This window comes from Leptosomus discolor, chromosome 2, assembly GCF_034619465.1.
Source record: "Leptosomus discolor isolate bLepDis1 chromosome 2, bLepDis1.hap2, whole genome shotgun sequence".
NCBI classification, from domain to species: domain Eukaryota; kingdom Metazoa; phylum Chordata; class Aves; order Leptosomiformes; family Leptosomidae; genus Leptosomus; species Leptosomus discolor.
The window spans coordinates 93,716,756-93,740,288 of NC_141392.1; the positions used below are offsets into that span (position 1 = coordinate 93,716,756).

A 23,533-nucleotide genomic window follows, 5' to 3' on the forward strand; every position below is an offset into this window, starting at 1 on the left:
AACAGTACATGTTCATAAAATATTTAGGTTCAATATCTATGCTATGATATACTGAGAAGGTTTTCTGCTCTTGTCCGGGTATCTGTTGGAGAATACTTGGTCCTGCTCCTGATTTTTATTAGCTTGATAGGTACAACTAGATTTTATAATATGTTACAGTTATTTGCCTGCACTGTGTAAATTACACTATATTCATCGTGCAGACTGAAGATAAACTGTCTCTATACTGAATACCATTTAGGGGCTAAATTTACTCCAAAATGGTGCGTATGCTTCTGCCTGCTGTGTCAATTGTGCAAGGCTTTCTGCGTGCAGAAATGCAGACTGTTGTGCATAAATCGCATGCAAACACACAGCTTAACAGGTACAAGCTAGAGAAAAAACTATTACAGAACAACTGTGATGAACATTTTTGCAGATTTAATAACTGATGCAAAAGGATCATAAAGCAGCCATTGGCAGCTACAAAATATACACAGCTTGTAAGCATTTTGCAATTCATCAACAGGCTTGGTGAAGCACTCCTGCTACAACACGCTGATGAGTGTGTGCAGCGTGCTATTTCAGTCTACCTATTATAAATACAGCCTACAGCGATTCCTTTTTGGTCTGACAAGGAACTGGTCCCTGATTTTGGTTTTCTCAGAGAAAAGTAAATTAATGGAGATCCTGATCTAAGTAATGATGAAGAGCAAAAAGCAAGCTTGTTAGGGTATGCACTATCTTACATTTGCACAAAATATCAAGGCAATTGATGTGTCCCAAATTTGTGTACCTCCTAACCACCTTCAAGTATAGCAGCCAGGAGTAAAATGTGATTGACAACTGAATTATATTAGCAAGAAAGCGTCATGATAGTATCTATAGAATTAAGATGGCCTACTAGAGATACCTCAGGGTAGTTTTATGTTTCTAAAGGCATCCAATTCAGAGAGGACAATGCCAGGACAAAAGGTCTGAAATGACTTGTATCCATGACTGCCCTTAGCAAAGGGAAGACTGCCCATGGCATTACCATTGGCCTGGCTTTTCCTCTGGGCTCCACGTGGCGCCTGGAGGCAATTACTACATTTGCTCTTGTTTTGGTATGGTAAGTCTGAAATAACAGGAGGGGCTGTGCCACAACCTGCTGGAGTAAAGCTTTTATCCTGTGATGCCAAGGTGTGTGTTACACACCATAGGACAAGGCAGGGGACATACAAGAATATGCAAGGACACGAGCTTGGTGACTTATTCTGTAGCACACTGTTAGAGACCTCTGTAGGGCAGACTGGGACAATCCTGACATCATCTATGTACCACCTATAGGGAGAGATGCCTTCAGCGAGCGTTGGCCAGAACCATACCTGAGGGCAAGTAGTTGGTTAGCACCAAAAAAAGAAGCAAATTTACACACATGCAGCACCTAGGTATGTGGCATGGAAAATTTGTGACTGGTTCAAAAGAATGCTCCAGATAATAAAGCATACAGTACTGCTAAATCCACTAATGAAAGGGATAATAAGAAAGGTACTAATGCTCAATGTCATCACATGACTGAAGGGCAAATTATCCATGGCATCAAGCATGCTCATGCATCCAAAGAAAGCCTAAAATGACTACAGCTCCAAGCCAGCTCTGACTGAAACCTGGCAGGACAGTGACCATACTGTTGGTTTGCACACTGACTGTGAGAGACACCAACAAGATTACGCCAACTGGAATAGTAAGAGTCATCCTCAATTCAAAGAACTATGAAAAGAAAAGCCAAGGGGCACATTTCCTTCTGGTCCTTTCTGATGTGTTACTGATTTTACAACCTCAAATATAGCTGCTTGGAGACCTGCTGAGTTACAAGTTCTGCAGCATCCCACTTACTCTGCACGTAGCACTTTTAAACAACAACAGAATATATTTACACATGAATTGACAAAGTGCCCCTTGGCTTACAGTCCTACAACAGAGAAAGAAAAGAAGATATAATTCAAACAGCATTTGTTCTTTTACATGTGTACATCTCTCAGATGAACTTAGCAGTAGATTGATCGCAAACATTGAGAGGACATAGTGATTATGGACAGAAGAAAAATATTAAAAAATATGACACTTAAATACAAATGTTTCCTAGACTTTATATCCCCTAATACTCCGCTGTATTTTCCATTCTGCGTATTCTGCTATATTCTCCTGAATATATAATGCTGTTTATAAAGAAACATCTGAAATATTGCAGTAATGGTCTTTTAAATGTTTCCTCCAGCTATCACACAATATATTGAAAGAAAGGAGAATGCCATTTATATTCTGTGGTGTTAGGTCCCAAGGTTTAAAAACCAAATATAAACCATCATCTACTTCTTTCCAAATCCACAAACAACATTTATACTACCATAAATAACAAAACCTTCTAAGAAGGATATTCACTTTCAGCTGGGATAATTTATCAAGATGTATCTTTTTATCAGGAGTTTGGAAAAAACTGTATCTCATATCTATATTTATAAATTTACATATTCAGCTGGCAAATCAATTTCATTCTCAACAAATATTTTCACATAATAGTAAAAAGATAATGCAATTAGTCTATTAATATACACACTATTTTTTCTGACATATTTAGAGAAAAAGGAACAAAAAGCACCAATCTTAACAAAAGGAGACTTCACTGAAAGGCTGTTAATGGTTATATTAATGCTTTGATGGCATTTTAGCCAGTATACTGCAGAATCTCAGCTTTTGACTGTGTTATTCAGTGAAAAGCAAACTTGCAAACTCAGACTGTTAACAGTTTGCACTTAGATTTCAAAGGAAAGTAACTTTAGGCATCCAACAACCCCTATGGACTTCTGCAAAGCTGTAGTAGTACTTTGAGAACAAATGACAGGAACTGCTTAAGGTCCATGCTCAAAACAAAAGTAAATAAGAACATGAAAACCAGGCCATTATTTACTACCTGACAGTGGCCTCAAAACTTTGAGCAGCTGCTTTTACAAATCTTATCTTCTTAAGAAAAGATAGTCTTAGGCAATATTTACTGAAAAAAAAAAAAAAATTAAAAACAAGCATGATTTTTTATGATTATCGTGATACACATGATTTTTCTCATGTCAGGGCAGAAAACATGTGTCTAACCAGGAGATGTGTACCTTAAGGAAAAGCAAGGGTATCTAGTCAGAAGATGTGCAGTTATGGCTCCTGAAATTACTAGTGTTTTTTGTCCAAAGACTTTTACATGAATAGTTTTGTCCACATACTTGCAATGAAGTGAAATGAGCCACTGTCTGTCAGCCAAAATGAGGCAATCAGCGATGATATATGGTAGAGTTTTTACTGCTGGGATTGCACTAAACACATTTTATAAACATACAGAAATAACAGCATCTTAATTACCTTGTTCACACAGATGCAAAGAGCTATACAAGAGCAGAATACATCAATGAAACCGATACTAGGTATACATGCCCAGTTCTTCAACTCTTAAAGCTTATTTCAGTTAAATTCAATTAGTAACACAACAAAGTCATGTTTCCAGCAAATTATTTACTATATAAACAGTTTATAAAATTTCAAGCACTCACTTTCTCATATACTCTTGGCTTTCTTACACAGGAGGAGAAAGCGAGACAGAATGAAATAAGAAGCTCAGAAGAGCTGTTTGCACTTCAATAGTAACATTTTTGCAGCACAACACAGTCCTATTCTGTAACATTGTTTATTACCAGCCAATTAGAAGAGAACTGACACATGGTACAGAGATAATGTTTGTCCACTGAAAGGGTGCTGGGACACAGCTGCCGGTTAATACAGGAGGGGAAACCAAAATTGTAATGCAGAAGAAAGTAGAAGAGATTCTTCAGATAAACTAAACCAACATTTTATTTCTTTTAAGAATTTAAACATATCTAAGCACGATGTCTTTTTTGGTTCTAGGCAGCCATTGCAATTTTGGTAAATTTGAGACTGTTTTTAAATAGAAGTCTTCACAATTACAAATACTTCATTATTTACCATTAAAAACATAAAATGACAGTACGATTACTACAAGATAATGTTTTACAGGATAATATCACCAATACGACAATTTATAAGACACCACTAATAATAAAAACTTACTATTGCTATGTGTCTTCCGATAATTTCCTGAGAATTATGTGATGTAGATAATGGCAACCCAAATTCTAATTATTTTAGTAATTTCCGTAAAAACTGTAAATTGAAACACTGTCAAATCCATTGGTGCCAAAGCATCTTCTAGGAAAAAGATGTTACGTGCCTTTTTGTACAGTTGAAAAGTTTCTGAATAACTCAACCCTAATTTAATGGCACAGCACACTAATCAGGAGACTTTACAGCTTCAGAAACAGTCCCCCTGCCTTTTTCTCAGAACAATTAGCATCCTGTGACTTGATCTGATGTGCCGTAACTTTTCTGTAATTTGATTTGTTCAGACTGCAACTTCCAAGCCCTTCAAGTTTTATTTTACCACTGCCAGTACCTCCCAGGCAGGTATTATATTTCCCTTTAAAAGTGATACTAACCTGCCTTTAGAGATCATTTCTAGTGTCTCAGATCAATGGAGCATCACACTGACACAGGTTTTTCCTTAGTGTCTGTAGCACTGCAAAGTTATAACCCCAGACTAATACACACATCCAGATCAGACTAATAAGTAGGCTCATCACAGTAACACACAGAAAATACAGGCTTACCTCTGGTTTAAGCAAAATTAAACATTGGCTACGATATAATCCTTAGCAAGCAGCCGGCACCTAAAGCAGCTTCACCTTTGTTTAAATATCTCGTGCTGTTTCTGGGTAGAATAAATCTCTGAGGTCCTGGCGTTGCCTCTCCCTCGTTCTCCTGTAACCACTTGGCACTGCAGCACTGTGAGGAATGATCAAGTCGCTTCACTCACAAGTTCCTTTTACAACTGTGATTACATTATAGGGCCTTGCAGTGAAAAGAGTACTGAACTACCTGCCAGCTAGCACTTCATAATATATTGCTGAAAGGTTAAAAAATCCAGTCAGCAGTGTATTTTCTAGTGATGTGCAAGTAAAGAGCACAAAATATTCTTGGCAGCCTTGGTCAATGCATTTTTTTTTTAACACTGATGTTCAGAACTGGATGAGGAGAGTCAGATAAACCCAGAAACACATTTCACCAGAAACACTGGTGATTTTGACCAATTGTGCACAAATTTTGATACAAAACCACCTGAAAGCTTGCAAACCTGAGAAAGCATCAAATTAGCATTAAATATTAAATTAGAGTTGCGCTACAGAAAAGTCTTAATGATGTTACTGTCTTAGAGGGACTTGAGCAGCCCAGAGTTAAAGTTTCACTGCCTCCTAAATGCCCATGTGCATTTTGAGGACAGAAAATAATTTATTAATTACTTCTGTCATCTTTAAACTTCATTTTGAGAAAACAGACTTTGCCGTGTGGTTACTTCCATGTCAAATTGTTCAACTTTTCTGATAGTCCATTCTGAAAATGTAATGTTTTCCTCTTGCAATTGGTTAAGAACCAATTGATTTAACACACCTTTGTCAACTTGGCAGTCAAGCATTGTAGGAACTGATGGGCTTTCTCTCACTCTCTTTTACAAAGAAAGGAGGTACCCAACCTAACGCACATAGTGAATATGGATATCAAGTTATTAAAGATAGAAAGAAGAGAAGAAATGATTCAGCATTTGTCAAGTAAAAAGAAGAAAACTATTTTAAAAATAATTATAATAGGAAAAAATGAAAACGGTGCATGCAATAAATTTCTCTCCAGTGGATCTTCAAGTTATGAAGTTTTGATTACTTAAACTATTGTAAAATGATTGAGAAAAATGCCACAAATTATATGGTGCATTTCATCTAATAAACATATAACAGGACTTATGATTGCAAATACCGTATAGGTGACTAAAAAATTAAAAATCCTCTGCAGTAGGGATGCAGTATATCTCATGTCACACCCATGCAGAATTCTCCACCTATTTTCATTGCATAGGCACAGATTTCCTACATTGTGCAATGGTTAAAGTAATTTGTATCTTCTTGCTTTGCAGAACACCACGGAGAGGGTGGCTTACCACCCTTTTGAAAAATATGTAGTCGTACGGTATGCAATTCTCTTGTGATGTATTTTTAAATAAAACCAAAAAGCAAAATACTACTAAATGGAAATATTTATCTTCCAAAGATCAGAATAATGCTATGGTAGGAATGAAATGCTGATGTTGGTAGCTGCTAATGTGCACATCACCCTCCTGAGACAGGCCTTCAGCATGTGCATGGCAAAGGCTCCGAGACCAGGCTGCCAGGTTGAGCAGTTTTACAGAGAGTGCTGCACCTACCTCAAGTGTACCAAAGTTCCCTCCCACTCAGGCTCTTGCTCAGGGAAATTCAACAGAGGTTTAAAGTTTTAATAAAAAACACACAGAGGGAAGGCTTCCATGCCACAGGCTCCCAGAAAGCCCCCACTTCAGTCACAGCCTTTCCTCCTTTATGCTCCTTCTATCCCCAGGAAAAATCATTCCTTGTATTTCTTATTTGTATGATCAAAACCCCTTTCCAGGATTATAACTGTTTGACCTGCTCTTCTGGATCTGTAACAGAAAGGCTGACCAAAAGCTTGGCTTGTTCCTCCACCACTGCAAGAAAAGCGAATTCAAGCTTCTCTGCATCCTAAAATATTGGTCTCAGATTCTCTACAGAGTAATTTTTCCTGGGCAGCCTCCGAAGTACCATACCCTTAAAAACCATTTTATTTAAACTTTCACCATTCCTAAATACAAATTTGCATGTTGTTTTTGCAACCTTGTTTGCATTGCTGTGCCCTGTATCACCATCAGTGATCCCACTGAAGTTTCATCTACAGTAAAATACAGCCATGCTCTTCTTCAGCCAAAATACCTATGCTACAGTTTAACTTTGCTTTTGAATTTCTTTTTAAATGTGACTGTATAAAGTCCCAAGCCAGCTATGGTGCAATGACATACAGATCTACCTCTCACATTTGAGGTCAGCCCAGGCAACAGCTGCCAGAAGGGAGGCTACAAACTAAGGAGAGGCTCCTTCTTTTGGTCAGCTAGAATTCAAATCCACTTAATGGTGGTCCTGGTGCAAAAATTATCATTTTCATCAGATTTTTATTCACAGTAGTAGTTAAGACAGGTAAGTAGTGAGACAGACAGTCGCTGAATGTTTCTGTTTTAAAACAGCTGTTTGTGGCATTACATTCAAACTGGTTTACATTAGATACAGCAGTCAGTATGTAATAACACCTACAGACTTGGGCAGTGGATCTGTGCTAGATAAACACCGCATAACTGTAAGATCTCTTTATGTTTATATTATTGAAGTGGACAACTGTACATGAAGAGTCAGTTTAGAGACAGATCATTCAGCCAAATTTCCCAAATGAATGCTCCGGCATAACTCTGCCACAAAATCCTAAGGTTTGCCTCCAGTATTGCTGGTTTATGTCCATTATCAAATATGCACTGAGAAAACTGCTGACAAGATATAAAGATTCAACTGTGCTACAGACAGACACCAGCACAAAAAATTGCCACAGTATCAGCATCGCTTTGATTACCAGGCAAGGTAGGGAGAGATGTGGGATAGCAGGGTTTTCTGTAACGCCTTGCCTTTTGCCATTAAAAATGAATCCAGGTTATTTTTGGAGGTCTCCATAGCTGTCCATTTCTCATTCTCCTCAACTTTCCTTTTGGGGTTGCAAACCTCACTTAGCGAGGAAGCACTTGCCTTTCTCAAAGGCAAAGGAGATGAGACAACAGTCACCACACACCAGGAAGAAAGGGTACAGATACAGGAAGAGTTGTTCCGTGTTTTCTCTAGTAAGTTATGCTTTATTACAAAGCAAGATTCCTTCATTGCAAATGTTGGCTTATTTGATAATAGATTTTTCATATAATTAATCTGTTACAAACATGATAAAAACCCAAGAAAAATATAAGCACAAGGGAGAATGAGCGATATATTATAGATTAATATTTGAGAGCATCTGAATTAGAGCTGATAAATAGAAGCAGGCAGCAACTGTTTACCAAATTTTAAAGTTCTTTCAAACACAAGGCAGGATGAGATGCAAAAAGAAAATGAAGCTGTGCTAATACACTGCTACCTCTATAGAAAAAACCAACTCCCTCCCAAACTTCTAGTTATTTCTGAAATGAAAACACTTTCAAACTGCTATGCCAACTAAAACACAGGGTTACCTGAACTACAATTTTTAATGCAACAGCGCAGGCACATTAGTAAGTTTAACGATCCAATGCACTTGTCTTGAACTAATACAATATCCGCAAATGTTGCTCCACGTATGCTAATAACAGACATTATAGTACAATGTGAAGCTAATTCCAATACTTCCGAACTATTTAACAGGCCATTTTCCTCCTTCTATATTACCAAAAAACAGAGGCTAAGATTGAGCATTAAATTTTCTTGCTGTTTTGATAGCAAGTTTTGAGGGCACTAACAAATCTATCACAGATGAAGAGTTGACAACCACTTTAAAATAAACTGGAAAACAAATTGCATATGAACACTGGCACCGAAGAAAATGAGAAGGGGTAGCAGAAAATCGAACAGCTTGGTATTAAGGGAAACTTTCAAAACCACATCATGAAAACAAACATGAAAACCTACAATAATCAATTGGCCAGTCTGAACCACAGATTTCAAAATCTGAATTTACTTGCAGATAGCATACAGAAAGACGGCTCCCCAGAGTATATGGCACAAAGTGAAAATACAATAAGCAAATACTGTTTTCATGGTCCTAGGCTTACTATTGGTTAAACAGAAACTTGCCTTTTACAATAATTTCAGTCTATCTTAGCATGGAATAACTCAAGCCAAGTAGTACTACATCTTTCCAGGGATTTCAATATATATTAGCTTATGGATGAAGATCATAAAATACAAAAGTAAAACAGACTTGCCTTTCATAGCAGGATTACACCATGGTGCTTGAATCTTGCAGAGCTAATGGTTTGAAGGTCAGGCTCTTTGGAACAGATGCACTAATCTCTTATTATCTGTATATTACTCAAATTATTTCAGATAGTATTTTTTCTTGGAACTGACAGATAAAGCTCTATTTTCTGCTCAGGATTACTATGATCATTAACGAGAGTGCTTCTTTTTGGGTATGTTCACATGTGAGAGGTTAGCTGTTATTAAGTAGAAATTGCTATAAAAATAGCAATGGCCAGTTCAATAGTAAGCAAAAATAAGACACGTAAATTCTATGCAGGTGAGACATCATTAAAACAAGGATTAAATACAATATATGCACAGAAAAAAAAAAGAAAGATTGCTATATACAATGCAAATAGAAATCACATAAGGTAAAATTTAGGATCAAAACATGGTCTTGCTCTGTTATTATGAAATATTCTTTAAGGAAACATGCAATTTTGTTATTATAGCCTCTATAATGTAACAGATTTTAAAACTCCATGAGTACAAAAGAATCTAACATGACTCAATACTGAAGAGAAAACAAGAAGTAATAAAATGTGCATAAACTTTGGCTCATTTATATAAAACTGGTATTAATACCCTCCTGAATAAATAAAAGACATAATAAAAGTAGCTAATTGGTAGGTAACTTTAGTAAAACCATAATGAAAGATGACATCAAGAGCATGCAAATATCACAAAAGAAAATGTTTGATAAGTGAAATGATATAGCTACTGCCAGAATAAGAAACAAAGTGGAAGCGACTTTGAATAAGCTTAACTAACATACATAGTTAGTATAATAACTATTTCTGAGCGTTTAAACAATAATGATTATATGTTATTAAAATACACATTTTCAGACTGTGAAAAATATCAAAATTAGCCTATCAGGTATTAGAAAGAGGGTATTTTTGAAAACGAGACTGCAACCACAGGATTTACCCTATCCATTAGCGATGCAGCACTGAAGATATGTAATGAAGACAATCTCCAGTTTCTTTTGAAGTGAGTTTTGATGTGCATTTCAGGGGCAACAGGAGCCAATGTCACTGAAAGATGACTCAAATCTAAAAATTATTTTACTTTATAATTCTTTCATACAATGTGCCTGATTGCATACAGTTTCCAAAAGAATATATAGTCACAGTATCTCCCATTTTCCTCGGCTTTAAATGCATGTATTGAATTTCGAACAAAAAGAACATATTCTAGAGCAAAACTGAAGGCATTTTTCTCAAGCCAAGAACTTCCAATATATAGTCAAAAAAGTTCTTACAACAATTTATGTTTCCTTCCACAGAATTTTTGAAGTAAAAGCCATCTTTCTTATTCTTGATTGGACACCACTGACCAGTGGTGGTCTTTCTCTGAAGACTGCATTATGTGTATGCCAAGTTGGGAAAGAGAAAGATGCACAATGAAGACTAAAACTTTTTCAAAGGCCTTAACTTTCCTGTACATTTTTCTGTCATCCTGAGAGGAACTTTGGGCTACACAGGCTCATTGACTATATCAGACTAAATATAAAAGCATGGATAACTTAAAACAAATCCAAAGCATACGGTCCTATTGAATATTTTATTTTCCTCCATATCTGGAAGAAGTGTTTTTTTATGTCTTACATACATATTCATAAAACCATGCAGAATTTTCATCAAGGTCCAAATTTATCATGTGTAGATCTCCACGGGACTATTCCCTGTGAAACATACACAGGACTGGACCTCACCCTCATCAGGAGACTTAATGCATCATATTTAAATAAAATTTCCAATAAGTTTGTAATGTGACAATATGGTATTTCAACAGTCACGAAAATAATGCATTTCAGAAACCAAAGTCAACTTTCCCATAAAATCCTGTTCCAGCACAATGGTGCCTGAAAATTTGAAGTAATTACAATTACCAGGGTACTAGGATGTGATAAAATAGTATTGTTTTTAATATAACTCACAATCTATGAGTTTATAATGTTCTGTTCTATTCAACCCAACAGTACAATAATAAATAAAGCACCAATCCAGAATGAATTCCAGGTGAAATTCTGGTCTGCTTTTCTTCAGAATTACAAAGGGAAAGGAGAACATCTGGTGTACACTTAAGTGATCTCTTATCATGCCATCTTCCTGTTCAGCAAGGCACAGAACCACAGTATTTTCAGGTATTTTGTAAAGATAACTTATGATGGTGATAAGCTATTATCTTGATAGAAAAACTAGCAATCTGAATAAAAATATCTTGTTACAGAGAGTTCAGCACTGTGCCATCAAGTAAGATAACAAATGTCACCATGCTATGCTCTGAAGTACAAAGCATGAGCCTAAAGAATGGTCAACGGGATGTGAGCATAAACATACATTTTTAAGGCTACCCAGTGATGGATGAATCTATTTGTAATTATTTCAATTTAATAAGCTGTTCACATATCTTATGCATTTCTTCACAGTTCAACCAAGTTCACCAGGTTAAAAGATTTTAGGGATCTTATTACAGTGAAGTCCTGACTCAGCTTGTGGTCGAACATACATTTTATAATAATACCACTAAAATACGTCAAGTAATCAGGTAGCACTACTTGCTCATTTAGCTAATTTTACACTGCAGAGAATAATACAATAGATTATTCCATTTAATTGAAATGCCCCAAATAGAAACATTCTTACCAGGAGGACACAAGAAATGAAGATGTTAAATGAAGCCAAGGATGAGTGTGTGCATAACCCACGTTATAGCCCAGCAGCACAGAGGTGAGTCCTACTATAACATGTTGTAGGTATCAAACATTATATTGCTTTCAGCCATAGATTCCCATTTCAAGAAAGCTAATGCTGTCCTAATTAGTATTGTCAACATTATTAAACATGCTTAATATGTAAATGATATTTAGACACGCTTTAATGTATGGGCATTTAAGGCCCTATGGAATCTTTGCTTAAAACAATAGCCCTAACTAAAGATTACACACATGTGCTCACTCATACACATACATCCATACTCTGTGTTGTTTCTTTTCCAGCACCATTTCAATGAGATTACTCTATCTTCTATAATATGTTCCTAGGTACTTTAAACAGTCACAAATATTTTTTAATCTGGTAACTACAGTTGTAAGTTTTTAGGAAGTCTTGGCTCTTCTGCAGACTGTGAGACTTTCAGTAGGTCACTTGCAGTCCTGGAGTTTGCTCCTCAATAAAATGGAACAATGGCACTTACCGTTCCTTTGTAAAATGCTTTACAATGCAAAAACTGCCAACTGCAAAGAACAAAGAACCATTACTACTATGAAAGGGGTCTGACATGAACTGTAAAACTGAGAACATAAATTAAGAGCGCATAAAATAAGTTGCACTACAAAGTGAAGTTGAATACTACATGTTTACATAGCAGCCATAACAGTTCCTGCACCAGTTGGGATTGCAAAATGATTGCTATACTGCTACTGCAACTCTGAACAGGATAGAAAATTTTGGACAATGAACAGAAAAAAACAATCTGCAAAAGGTCATCCTTTTATTTTACAGAACAATCTTATTGCATTAACAAATTCTTAAGCCTTGAAATCAATGGTATTTTTCATCACCAAGCTCTTAAAAACAATTGATTTCTTAAAAATAAGCATATCCCACGAACAAAGAGAACATTTTATGCATAAACCACCTGTGTATGTAACATACTGACTAGCATGCCTGTGGGAAGAACGAAGGTCTTTAAGTGAAAAAGGAATGCTCCCATGCAAAGCATCAAGGTTCACTTCTCAATTTTGCAACTTCATTTCATTCACAGTTCTTTTATAAAACACTGATGATCTGACTTCTCTACGGCACACGACTTCTGTTGTATGTACTGCCAATATTGCAGTAATGGGTATCACGTGAACATAGATGAAGAGTAAAAGATGAGAAGAAAGTCAGGAGATGTCCTATCTGTCACCATAAACTGATACCATTCAGCCCTCCTTTCGGAACCAGTCATTGATGCAACTCTTCCTCACTTTTCACTCAGCTAAAGTTCATGTTATCCAAATATTTTTGCTCTTTCAGAAACAAACTATTTGCAATTATACGTGAAAAGTAATATTAATAGAATAGTAAAAAACCATAGCATGAATAAAAGCATTAACATGTAAAAGTTACCCCTGCCCCCCTGTAAAACTAAGATAGCATATTTACTGCTCATTATACCAGCACCAAACACAGGGCAGCACTATTTGTAAACACACAGCACATTGCGGCTTGCTGTGCTCTCCAATCACCGTTTGAAGACTAAAAGCATTATGCCCAGCTTGTTGAAACTGGTAGTGTCACATAATGGGAAAAAGTCATATTTTAGTTAATGGTGCACTAAAAAAAAAAAGGTTATTATTAGTGAAAGTTCTTACATCTTCATCATAAACAAAGTATCACTGGACAATCCTTTTATTACATATTCTGCTTGATTGATGATGATGTACGAAAGACTCGGATCATGACAACTGTGCTGAGAGCGCAACTAATTAGTTTTACAACAAAATTACAATTCACTATGTCGTTTCCATCTACACAGTTATTCAATCTTTGGTTTGACCGGAAATATTTGTACCGATTACACAGTGTTAGCTTTGATGATGATGTTTGCTTATCAGAAAAGGTAAGATATTTACGGAGATCATCAGACATAAAACTACCTTCCCTTATTTCTTCTGATTTGATCACATTTGAAACAATTAACCAATGGATTTCTTATAGGCTTTTCATGGTAGTACTTCTGAGGCTGACAGTCTCATGACCCTTTATATAACATATTAACGGCTCCCTTCATGCAAATAATTAATGCAAAAATATAAACAGACACACACACATATGTAACTCTTAATTAGCATTCACACACTCAGAAAAATCCGACTGAACACCTTCAACCAAATCCTGCTGCTTTTATGGATGCTGAGCAATCAGCAGAGCAAATGAGAGAAACCGCTTATGACGTAAAGAATCACTCCATCTCCATAAGATCATTATCTGATCTCCTACAAAAATAGCGCCAGAAAACTTAAGAGTAGTACCAGTGAAAAAACATGCCCTATTTAAAAAGTGGTCATTTCACTGTAAGTGTGCCAAAGGCACTCCTGAATTTATAATTTGAACTTAGCTGTCATGCAGCAAGATGCAGACCAAACCTGGTGCTGTGCCACAGTTTGTTTATTGCACGCCAAGCTGCAAGAACAAGTGAAAGTGTTTATGTAGCTCAGCAGTTGTGTTGTATCTTAAGTAAGACCTCTTTATCCAGACAACTCTGCCGTGTGCCTCTCCACTGTACGAGAGGGGCAACAGAAAACCTTGCAGGATTCAGCTACAGGAGATGAAGGATTGGGACAGCTGAAGCCCTAGCTAGCCTTCAAAGGGGGAACCAAGGAAAGGGCTGGGAGTAGAAAGAAAGGGGGCTGTGCACAAGGCTAAGTAGGACTCAGCTCACTGAACTTTACGTGTGTGTCTGTAGATGCTGTACTCAAGCTAGCCATGCCAGACTCCTTTTAGAGATGAACTTGACAGCTACTTTGTGGACACCTACTCTTGCTCAGACTAATCCCGCTCTTCATGATTATGGCTCCTGGTCTGCTGCTTTGAAGAATGGTGCCTCTCTAGGTGTCAATGGCAGAGTTCCTGCTCTCTAACCCCTCTCCAGCTCCTGAAGTACAGCTCATACCATAGAGGTATATTGAAAAAGCATGATGTGAGAGACATGGACACATGGGATTCTTTGAAGAGCTAAGCAGGATGAGTGGAAATTAGTGGTTGGAAGATTTGTTCTCAAGCCTCAGATGTCTGGGTTTTTTTGATCCAGAGCAAGAAAAGCAATGAAAGCAGCTGCCACATGCAACAGAATGGTGCCACGTAAATGAAACAATCTATGACAACAAATATTCAAGCACCAGCATTTGCACAGGAAGATTTGTTTCTGGGCCACAATGACTAGGACTGGAGAGGAGGTTTTTGCCCTCTTCAGAGTATCGCCCTGCCCAAGTCAGTAAACTTTAAGTGGTATGGCAGTAGCCTGTTACAATCTGGAGGTGGTTGCTGGGAAAAGTCACTCTTCTGAATATTTGGTGAACATGGTCAGATCTTTAAAAACACATGTTCCAAAATAAATGCAAGACAATTTAATGGACCTGGGATTTTGGCCATGGGCAAATTTTGGACCAGAAACTTCTGTGAGGCAGACTGGGACAGCCCGAATCTTGGCTAAAGGTGAACTTTGGGATCCCACCAAATTTCTTGCCATTGTGCCCAAGTTGGCCATAAACATGTCTATTCCCTTGAAGCGGACTACAGGGTAAAGGCCTGTAACTGGACATGGAGCATAAAAATGCTGTCTGAACGAAAATAAATGAAACTGTATTTGCATCTATGTAAGTGCTGTTAAAGTAAAACTGTGAACTGCTACTCAAACCCACCACAGTTTCTATGTCACCTTCTCAGTCACTTCTCCTGGCTTCCCCAGTCAATGACGATGGTTCATCTGTTAAGAGCTAAATCCTGACCTGGCTCTATAATCCCTGCATAACTACATCGAAGTTGCCTGTTCCAACACATGGTAGAGATGATAGCTTTCTTCTTGCTGTGATATAGGCCTGTTGCCAGAGCTTTGAATATTTTCACATCAGAGAAGAAACAAGTGCAATACAAATGCAACTCAGTTCTGTCACACTCAGCTCTTAGAATGGTTTTGCCTCACCAGGGCCATTAATGAGACTCCAGAGAAAGAGTTTGGTTACTAGATTAATTGGATCCTGTGTGTGACCTTTCTTAAGTGACCACTTCACAGTGCTGTGGAGTACCTCTACCTAGGCAGAAGAACCTGGTTCTTAACATGGTATGCCTCTAAGGTAAAGACAACTGACTCCGTCAAAATATTTTCCTGGTAAATTATTCCCTTCCTATCAATAAAAACTAAACTTCAAGAGAGTACTTTACTATGCAAAAAACCAAACCAATCCTACTGTGTATATACACTGGGGTTTGTTTTCAATGCCCCTCGAATACCTTCCCCTGTTAACATTTTAGTCACTTTGGAGTCTAGACTGAAGAAAGCAGATGAGCCTTGTCAAAGAAATCCCCCCACTCTGCCCTGACCATGAACTCTAGAAAAGAGCCATTCAGGCAGGAGAAAAGATGGTTAGTATGATAATTTTCAAAAGGAGAGCAACGGATAAAACTGATTTACTTTTATACATAAATTCTAGGTCAATTCTACATCTAATTCAGTGTTTCAACCTGGCCACGCTCTGAGAGAGAACACTTCGCATCATCAAATCTAATCAAATGGCAGAGCTATAAATAAAGCCATCAACAGCCAAGTGAAAGTAAAACTAATCAAAACGGCAGCCCTGAGATTCCTCCCTGGAAGAGCTTTTCAGGTATTTTAACCTGCTTTATAAACACAAAATCCATTTGCATGTACCTACATTAAGATAACTTGTCAATCTGACAAGTTCTGTTCTGAGACCAGAGAAATCAATACAAATAAATGGATTCCCAACACACCGATTTTTATCCCAAAGACTGAAAAGCCACCATTAAAACCCCCCAACTTTCAATATTGTTTCACACTGATATTTTACAAGCACCATTTAAAATGGAAGCAAGTTACCCAGTCAACCCAAGCTTCAAAAACAGAAGCTGAATGCCTGTTTTGGGCAGCCACCCTATCTTATCTAACCACAAAACTTCTGTGCTTCACAAATCACAGAAGCAAAGTAAAGCAGAAAGACAACTGCTTCCTCCAGGTTTTGCATTAACCCCTTGGATGCTTATTGTCTGACTGCCCTCAGGAGCTGTAAGCCATGAGGAAACTGGAGAAGAGGCAGCAAGAGGGCTCAAAGGAGAGTAAAGCAGGTTTCTCCTCTGTACTGACAGTGCGAAGAGGCAGTTTCTCACATTCCCTTCTCATACAGACTCTTCTGCCTTGGTTTCTTTCTTCAGTAATACCAAATCTTGCATTTTTCAGAATCTAGCAGGAATGGGTGGGCAATTCTGACTGGTCAAACCTCTATCACACAGGGAATTTCTGCTGGGACTGTCATGCATCTGGAGCTTCCCAGAAGAAAAACATGTAATTTTTAAGATTTCTTGTAAAGTAATGCTTTTGAAGCTATCAGGCACGAGAAACTGAATTTCTGCAATATGAAAAATGACTGTATAGGTCAATGAAATAAGCTATATATGAGCATCTGTCTGTGAGCATCAAGGACTTTCATAAATACTACATAACTTCAAAGCAATTCTCTGGTAACTTATGAGGAAAAACACACAACAGATCACCAAAAAAAATACTGTGGCTTACTCTTTCAGTTCTTTGAATGTCTAAGTCTATGACACTGCAGTTAAATATTTGTAGACTTCAGTCTGAAAATCTAAACAGATTGTCAAATTTTAGTAAATTCAAGCAAGTTCAGAGATGAACCTTCCAACAGAGACCTGAGGGTACATACAGGCAACATGTACTGTTTATGGAGGTCTATACTGAGGTCTGTACAACAGGAAACGGTAATTTGACTTCAATATTGCACAGTATCTTCATGCCTTACTCAAAGTAAGTTATACCAAATAACCAATATACATAGCACCTAACAATGCAACAGAAATCAATATAGATTTAAACAAACTTGACATTTTACACTATTGGTCCCCTTTTGCAAGTTATATGACCATCACATTCAAATATCACACACTTATCAAACTAAAGAAAAGCTATCACAACATTCAAAACACTGATGAAACTGTGAACGTATGCCACAGTTGATAAAAGTATTTGCACTTTGACAACATGCCAACAAGTTAAGAGATCCCAAGATGTCTAACTTCCTGGGCTGTTTTTTTTTCTTTTGTCTTTTCTTGGGAATGTAAAGAAAATTTAGCAGATGCAACCAACTGGCGAGTCAAATGGAGGGGTTAAAAATCACTGACAGTTTAATTTAACACTTGAAATACCAGTACACATACAAAGGAAAAGAAAAAGATAATGTAAAAATAAAAAAGCATATTCAAATATAAACCTCTGTTAAATTCTTCTAGTCTCTGACTGATTTCCTTAAAAAGAAATCACACCTGGTATGTTTTGATGAAAGTCATTCACATGCACAGAGAGCAGTCATTTCCACTGGATAAGCCCCACTGCTCATAAGCAGCATTTACACATAAAGAGCAAGTGGATGCCACTGAAGAGCCAAGCCTTCTTCTGAAGAAACAGAAATTCAGTGGGTGCCTCAATCCCTTTTTTCCTTTCTCTTTGTGTATCAGATTGGTTGTCATGAAGCAAGTTTGGACGAGCAACATGATGTGCTTGTTTACATCTTCTATCTTTGTTCTATTTTAAGACTTGCCAAAGTGGTTATATACTTATGTTAATTTAATTTATATGCCATCTAAAGTATGGAGAGGACTCTAGGCAATAAATGTTATACAATGAGAGATCAAATTCCTTTGTCACACAGTTTACATTAGACTGTTGCTCCTTCTCTTCTTGGAAACAAAGTCAACATTGGACTGGCCAATAGCCCTGGCTAGCAGCAGTGCTGCCAGACTGATGCGTGTGGGAACAAGGCCAGTGACTGTCCTCGTTCATCATCTGTCGTCTGGGTCTCAGCCAGCTGAACCCACCCTCCCTTCGTGACCTGTAAAAAGTATTGGAGGAGGGGGTGGCTTTTAGGACTGTACCTTAGGTGTGCTCAGAGAAGACAAGCTGTGCAGGGTGGCTGTTGCCCAGGCTCTTTCCTATTCATATGCAGAGCTCCTAAATGGGGAAATAATGTACAAACACAGCTTTGCCAAGCTGGGTGAAATTTTTCAGTGGAATATTTTTTTTTCAGAAAAAAAAAAAAGGAAAGAAAGACAAAAAAGAGATTCAGCAACACTGAAATGTTTTGTGAACTGATGCCTGCTTTATCTGATGCTGTCAGCATTTTGTTTTAAAACATCATTCATATTTATTCATATTTAAGGAAATATTCAAGCTGAATTGTGTCATTTCAAGATGGACATCATAAGCTATTAGACTTGAAATAAGTTTTTGTTCAACTTAATGACTTGCCAAAAAACTCGAAAATAATTTTTAAAAAAACCTATGCACATTTTTGCATAATTTTACTGAGGTCTGCATATTTTATTACTTATGCAGATTACCTAAGGGCCATTATCTGTATTGCAGACTGTCTTAGTTACATTATAGATATGTATACAGATTTTCTATAAATACATTATCGTCAGCTGCAATAAAAGCAGCAAGTTTTATTATTATCACCATCATCATTATTATCATGATTATCCTTGAAAATCCCTTAAAAACTGTTGATCGTCCTTTTTTTCTTAGGTTAGGTTTACTGCTTTTCATTTGGATTCTGTTGCTAACAGTTCTATTCCTAGCCAAAAAAATTACTGAAAAATCCCTCAAAGCTCATCTTCACATTCACATGTGAAAGTGCTAAATAAGATTAAAATAATGTCTCTGAATCTAATGCTTCTTCGCATTCAGCTAAATGAACTTTTTTTAAATTCAGCCCACCAATATCTTATCATCAAATATATGGTTACCACACATTTTTATAAATTTTTTTTTTTTAAAATCTTCAAGATTTTAAAAAGTCAGTTTTGCTTTCTAAAAGATCCAGAATTAAATAATTTCTTGCCCCTAATGGATTTAGAGATATCATACACATATTTGAAATACTGTGCTGGAATCAAAGAAGAATCTCTGCCCATATTTAGATGCAAAGACCCATTTCGTCCTTGACTGTAGCTACACTGAAGCTACAAGCAAGCAAGTAAAATATCAAAGGTGATCTGTAAAAGAAGAGTGCAAAGAAAATCTCAGTTCTGTGTCTGCAGGGATGAATTAAGAATAGTTTTAAAACATTTTTTAAAATTACTGTAAATTCTTCAGATACATGAGAAAAATAATACCATAAATGGTTTGTAAGAAATAATATAATGTACTGGCTAGATTAAAAAAAATTCTCTTTCTATGAAATATTTTGATCTGCTCTCTGGACCTCTGCCCTACATTTACTGAAAGTATCAGGGAAAATGCCAGTGTGAGAATCTGCAGAATTCAACAAAAAATGGTGACATTAACAGAGTCTTGAGCAGCCATGTGAGTAGATGATTGTATATAACAAGTCAATTCTGCCTCAAAATTCATCTAGACACTTGGAACAATCCTGTGAAGGAAATACTGCAGATCCAGCTATTTCTGTTCTTCCCAGTTTAAACTAGACAGCCTGAGCTCCCAAATCAATAATTCAAAATTGAATGAGTTCTTTCATGCTGAACAGGTTCTCTCATTCAAATGAAAATCAAAGTTTGTATTACTTAAGAAGATGACTGCTCTGGAAAGGACAAAAAAAATAATTTCAGGTCTATCAAAATTCAGCTAGATCATCTGACTCTAGACAAAGGGGGCTTTACTCTTCTGTGAGACACTCCTGTGCCACAGAATGAGAGTATTTTTCCTCTGGATGACTGCAGATACTGTAAACCTTTCTACGAAATCCCAAAAGCTCCAGAAAGCCACAAATGGCAGATCTGATCAGGCAAGAAGTGTACAAAGAGTAATAAAATACAAGTTTAAGACTGACATTCTCTTACAGATAGGCATATATGTAGACATGTTTTACGTGAAGATAGTAGCCTTTTTTTCCCCTCTTGATAGTACTTTGGCATCACTCTATTTCCTTTTTCTGTCATGATTTTGATCTTATTTCAATTCACTGTTGAACAACTTGCACAAAGTAAAACTTGGGAATGCAGTGTGAATCAGATCAAAAAAGCAAATAAAAATCCTCTTTAAACACAGCTCAGTTAAACACAGTCAGAATGATCAGTAGGTCTTTCTATAAAACATTTCATAAAACATACAATAGAAATGTAACAGTGAAGCTACACTTATTAAATACATTTGATGTATTTTGAAATTATAGTTCTACAAGACATGTATGCCATAGCTTAGCCAAAACAGAGATTATACTTTTGGAAAGGAATAAATTCTCCTAAAACACATGCTATTTATATATTTGAAATAGCCCAAAGTACAGTTATTACTGCAGTAACATATCTGTCAAAAAATCTAGGGAGAAATTGCATATAGACAGAAAAGCAAAAGAATACTTTTGAGTACAAGTCAACCAACTACGTAACAGAAGACAAAGTCAAAACCTATATTTCAGGAAAAAGGAAAAGAGCCCCATGTAACACTAACTCAACAGAGCGGCAGGACTTTGTTTGAAAATACTAGCCCTTATTAGGAAATCTTTTGGAAGATGAGTAACTGGAACTGAATTGTATTTCTATTAAGGGTAGTGAATTCCTCAGCTAGGCAGCAACAGTAAATAAAAGAGAACATGCTTACATTCACTCAATAGTTTCAAAGAATTAAGTATCATTACTAGAACAAAGAGTTCCTCTTACAAAAATAATCATGTCTCTTTCTTTGTTTTTAATATTATTCTTCATCCATTTGTTCGTTTCACCCCTCCTGCTGCAGAAACATTTGTGTGCATGTGGGATCGGTATGAAGTTTTGCTGGGTTCAGAGGGGTGTTCTTTGCCGCCAGGGTGTCAGGTTTAGAGCCCAGATCCTGTCACCGTCCCTAAGGCACCATTGCCATCCCTGCTGCGGCACTACAGACTTTTTTTAGATTGGCTGAAAAGATAAATTAATCTTAATGTCAGTCTCCCTTCATTCTTCTTTTTGTGCCACAGAGCTATTGTCCTCATAGATCACCGCAACTATGCAAAGCAAGCTCTGATGGCCTGCTCTGGGAAAAATAACAACCCGGATAGGAAAGACTCTCACAGAGATAACACTGAACAGCCAAACAAGGCTGACGAGCGAGCTGCAGGACGGACCACCACACTTCTGCTGGGCTGCAGGAAGCTACCTCTCAGGTACACACAGTCTAACGTTAAGGAAAAGACTTGCCAAGTGCGCAGACTTAAGATAACAAAACGGAAGTACCTGTAGGTGAGGAAGCTCACGAGTAAATGCTAAGTGTTCTTGCGGAGATAAATGTCCAATGCAAGGAAATACTTGGAAATGCTCCTCTACAACACAGTGAAGAACAGGTGAATTAGAGAAGACTAATCTAAACCTGTGGGGTAACTGTATAGCTGTAAGACACATGGTAATTCTGACATCCAAGATAATTTTCTGAATCTACCATTAGAAAATCTGAGATCTTGTAGCATCTCATCTGGATGAACAGGAGATGGCAATACAAAAGAACAACATCAAAAAAAGAAACCCTATGAAAACAGCAAAGAGATATTATGCTAGATAAGAAACAAAAAAAAGGGGCTGTTTCATCTCTAGCATGCTAAATGCTTTGAGAGGTTTAAGATACCTCCCTCTCTGCTCTGGCTGTTAGAAACTTTACTGCAATCTTGAGACAAATAAAAAATTTATTCATAAATAATTTATACCTGTTTGTTCTTATACCACAGTTTCTGATGGTGTTGCCCTTTAGCTTCAAAAGCTCTTCTGCCCTTTTGATGTTTACTCTCATTGCATTCTTACAGAACAAACATATCCCTGTTCAGTCTTCATTTTTATAGGCTAAGCAAATCAGGCAACAAATCATCCTTCAAGGTCTTGAAACATCCAGCATTAATTTTCTTGAATGCTGAGTGACCAGTATTCCAGAGGAGCTCCCAGCTATGCCTCATTCAATGATGTTAACATTTTCTTAGCTCTCGAAGGAAAACCTGTGTGATGCACTCACGACAGCATTTGACTTTTCCCTGGCCAGATCTTACACATAGCTTACGTTCACCCTGTGATTTTTATTACACCCATGTTTTCCTCCTCCTGTTTTTTTCTAGATGACAGAGCTCCCAGATTGCATATGGAAATTTTCACTAGTCATTCTACAAGGAATGATCTTGCAATCTGCATTACTGCATTTTATCGGAGTTCTGTTATTCTAGTCCTCAAGTTCATCAGTCCTTCCTCTGTATCACCTGGAAGTGACATACTTTCCAAACCAGTATCATCAACATTTTCTAGCAGCATACACACTATTTCTCATTAAAATATTAACGAGATCTGCCTGTGTTTTTTGTCTTAGAAACTCAACCAGTAAGCACTCTCTGGCACTCGTTTTAGTAAAAACAGCTGATGCCTCCCTCCTAGCCAGTTTCTTCCTGACATCCAGTATTCCTTATTGATCTCCATGTTTGCCATCTAGTCTAATAATAATAGATGATTTATTAAAGTCTAGATAAAATAGTTATTTTGAACTTTTGTCTAGCACTTAGCTTTCTTATCAATGTATTTTTTAAATTAAGCACAATTTCTTTCACTAAAGTAATAAAAAAATAAACTCAGAGGTTACGAGGTACAAAAAACATGCTCAGAAAAGCATCCTTGCAATTGTTTACAATTTAGACTCAATCAATCAAAATGAAATGTGAAAAAAAAAAGCAAAAAAAAGCCCAATCACTGCAAGAAAAGATTGATATGACCCTTGCAAAAAACTAACAAAATTATGGAAAGAAGCAATGTCTTTCTCAAGAAAGACAACAACCTCTCCTTATC

The 23,533-nt window shown here is 36.9% G+C and overlaps 1 protein-coding gene across 4 annotated transcripts in view; it reads right to left on the reverse strand.

Moving 5' to 3' along the window:
- The window catches only part of RIMS1 (regulating synaptic membrane exocytosis 1), a 339,793-nt gene that overhangs the window by 13,108 nt on the left and 303,152 nt on the right, over positions 1-23,533 (reverse strand). The window contains exon 2 of one of the 4 annotated variants that reach the window (XM_086461477.1): positions 1,901-1,924. The exons of the other annotated variants lie outside the window; for them this stretch is intronic. The gene's annotated coding sequence lies outside the window, so the exon portion shown is untranslated. The remainder of the gene's footprint in view (positions 1-1,900; positions 1,925-23,533) is intronic. 4 annotated transcript variants of the gene reach the window in all.